Here is a 4,047-nt window from a genome sequence, read left to right as displayed (position 1 = left end):
TTACCATCTCTTGGTGTTTTGTGATCATTGTTATAACAGAATAAATACTATGGAAGACCAGGCAAATCGTTATCGCATACGCATGCCTCTCTTCGTATACCTGGACTTATACCTATTTAGGTATAACTATCATAGGTAATTGTATGACTACCTTCTAACCAAAAGACTGCATTTGGTATACATAAAACGACCGATAGGTGTCCTCACTGCAACATACACCGCTAGTAAGGGCACACGCACAAACATACACAGACGCATGCACACAAACAAAACACACACACACACACACACACACACACACACACACACACACATAAACATACACAGACGCATGCACACAAACAAAACACACACATACACACACAAACACACACACACACACAAACACACACACACACACACACATACACACACACACACAAACACACACACAAACACACACACACAGACGCACGCACGCACACAAACAACACACACACACACGCGCGCGCGCGCATACGCACACACACAAGCACAATAAACTCTTGATCTACTCATTCCAGGCAAGAATACAAAGGCTTATACAAATTTTAGATACATGACTTCTGAGACATATCCCGGATCAGTTGTAAAAGCCTTCCGATATTTTGATGAGGTACATTTGTATTGCTGCCAAAAATATCGTGACGTTAAAATGGCATGGCTTTATTCGATGCACGTATTAATTGCGGGAAAATGCTTTCAGTTTGTCAGATCGGCTCGTTTAGTGTTTAATGGACTGACGCGCCACCTTGTCCGCGGCAGGGTTGAGATTTAACCTCCTACTATACAATAAAAGTCTGTAATAATCTTACCAGACGTTTTCAGCCTCTGAAAGCGGGCTTCGAACGGGGTAACTTCAGGTCACGGGGAGTTCTTTCCACTGTGTAAGGACTCTTTCAGTCTGTGTCTTGTGTCTTGTGTGTCGGTACATATTGTAGTTATTCGAATCTACTGCCTGTGAAGCAGAAGGAAGCGAGTGACCTAACATCTCATTATCTTGTTTGTAAAATGGCCATGAATATTGTCAGTCGTCAATTCAAATTATCATTTAAAAAAAAAATCAAATTAGCCCTCCAAAATTTTCGGAATGACCAATCAAAATTTAGGCATTCGTTTTAACACTTTTGGTCCGGAACTGCAGATTAGGGTCTAATAGAATATATACGCCGGCTTGTGATGTAAAAATATACAGTAGGTTTAGATCTAATCAACACTTTCTCAGACAGGTACATACGTCTTAAAACATACTTTTGAAATGACGTATATGTGTCCAAAACACTGGTTGACACAAGAAGGATCTATTTCAGATGCCGCACGAGAAGCCCTTGTAACACGCAGTCGCCATTTTGTGTACTTAACGAGTAGAAAAAGGATGCACTTGGACATCATCCATGTTCCCTATCACCTTTTTATATGACCAGACATCAAAAGACCCCTAGCTGTATGCATAGACTGGTATAAAAGGTATGTGGACTAGTTTACTGATAGCACTGCCTGTATGCCGAACACGTCATGTTGTCTAAAACCACCTGTTTGTAGCAGAAGTTAAGACGTCAAACCTTGAAAGTAATCTGCAATTCAAGCTTGCAGCGGATAAAAATCGACTGGCGTTCCCTTGTACAAATCGTTAACAAAAAGCCTCTGTATGAAAGTACATCCATTGTCACCAAACAGGTAACTGATTTAAAGCTGGCGCCGGTAGAGAGAATATATAACTCTAGATAAGCTCAAACCGACTAATCGATGCATATAGGGTATATATTGGCTGGTCAGATGCTCTGAGGAAGATGTCTAACAAGCATCGAAACGGAAGCAGGTGAGAAACTTCAATATCCTAAGTACTATACAACCTGATAACGTTATTGTCGTAATCGATGCACCTCTCCTACCACTTCTTTCATTGTATTGACTCCTTTTTCTTCGCAATTTATCACAATTTCACATGGATGTTCTCACTTTCCTGAAATCAGCTTTCTCATCTATCCTCATCACCCAGTGCCAAGTTCCTTGACACTCTAACCCTGATTGTTTCTTTCAGTATCGATCGACAAATTTTTGTCTCCAAACTTCCGACTTTCAGAATTAAGTTTAGATATTTTCAGAATATATTTTCCTGAATTAAAAAAAAACCTATTGTATTTGCAACTTTAAATTTGCATCTGACTTAGCAGTTGTCACAAATATGCCCTGTCACACATTCATTCCCCCCCCCCCCCCCCACACACACACACTTTGCTCACGACTATTCAAAGTCAATGTCGGGGCTATGTTGGAAATAGCATTGAAAATTTATTGTCGACTTGTGCAGATGGCCTTGAAGGACTTGTAGGCAGCGTTGACCAACTCCCAACCATAGATTACTCTGCTTACGATAGAAATGAAATAAACAGATAAATAAGATCATCATTGGCATATTTCTTCAACAGCACATCTACCTACGTACTAAACATGAATCCGTGTCCATCTAAAGGTGGTATCTCACTGCACTTGGGGCACCGGTGCGGCACTGCGGGGTTCGTTCGCTACAGCACTGTTGTGTTATTTTCGCCGAATTTAGATATTGCGCATACGTAACATTATGACTTAGAAGACAACAAAATACACAAAACTATAAGAAAATTCGTCTTTATCTTTGAAATTCTGAGTAGTGTTTAGAACCCCGCAGTGCCGCACCGGTGCAGTGAGATACCACCTTAATGAACGAGTTCTCTCACCAAATGTAGCGAATCGCCCGCAAAGGGTAAGTGGTTGGAACGGTGTCCGTCGGATTGTGATTGATTAGCCATCACAACTATTGGTGCTGGGGTATGTCAGCTGTGGGGTATACCTCGCTTTTACATGACAGAAAATTGAGCGAGCAAAATCCATCAACATTTCCTTTTGTTGTTGAGTGCAAAGACCTCGGAAGAAACCACTGCATGGTGTTTAAAAAGAAACCGACAAGAAGCCAGAAAGCGAACCAAGAAGCTACATTGTACGGTCGGTTTCTTAAAAGTTGGCAGTTCTTTTGTGATGTGGCCGTTTCATATCGTGCGAATTACGTCAGCAATAGTTTTGAATTGAACTTCAAAACTATCGTAGCTTTTCAACTTAAAATAGCACAGAGGTCAACAGTGTTGATAAAAACTTGTAAACTAAAAATCAACTTGTCTTGCACTAGCTCCGCTGGCACTTGAGCACGAAGAGCTCAATCCTGGAGTTTTGCTGGAAGTAACGTTAATGTTTGGCTTCGTCTATCAGACAGTCCAGTAGACATGATAAGTCACGCGAATGCCCGGTAAGTTTAGCCCCCCAGGCGTTCGCATGCAACAGCCTATGGTACGATGTAAGATGAATAGAAACATGAAATTTTGTAGAGGGCGGTACTTTCCCCGGGAGCTTTGAAATTGGGAAGAAAGGGCGGTGTTTTGAAATTAGAGGGAGGCGGTATGTTTTCCCTGTGAAGCTTGACGCAAGGCCAAGGGAGTATTTCACACCAGGGACAGGGAAATCGGAAGCTGGGCGGGACGTTAGAATCGTCAATGAGAAGGCGAGTGGTATTTCGTTTCAGCAAATTTGAATTTTAACGGAAGGAATCAATATAATACTAGATTTCATGCCAGGAAGATTTGGAGTCAGGGAAATGACAGTATTATGTTCCAAAGGCACGGAAGTGTTTATAAACACGTCATTTAAAATTTCATTGACATGTATGTGTATCATAAATATAGCTAATTTCCTTACTAAAATCATAAACCCTTTAATAAGTTGTACGGAAGGAACTGGTTGCTGGACCAGAGATTCAGCGATATATTGTATTATATACCGTGTGCGTATGCAGGAAATGTCCATCACTATACCTCCCAAGGATATTTCAGATAATTTTCCTATGTCTTTGAAGTGAAAAGGCAAGCGGGTAATCTTACAAAATGAAATTGACATCGCTTCGAATTCATGACAGGCAACCGCAAAGAGACACATCAATAGATACCCACGTGTCCACAAGAAAGACTAAGTCAAAATGGTGGATATTTCAGATGATTTACC

The sequence above is a fragment of the Branchiostoma floridae genome, chromosome 3 (assembly GCF_000003815.2).
Source record: "Branchiostoma floridae strain S238N-H82 chromosome 3, Bfl_VNyyK, whole genome shotgun sequence".
Classification (NCBI taxonomy): domain Eukaryota; kingdom Metazoa; phylum Chordata; class Leptocardii; order Amphioxiformes; family Branchiostomatidae; genus Branchiostoma; species Branchiostoma floridae.
This window is presented reverse-complemented; position numbering follows the sequence as displayed.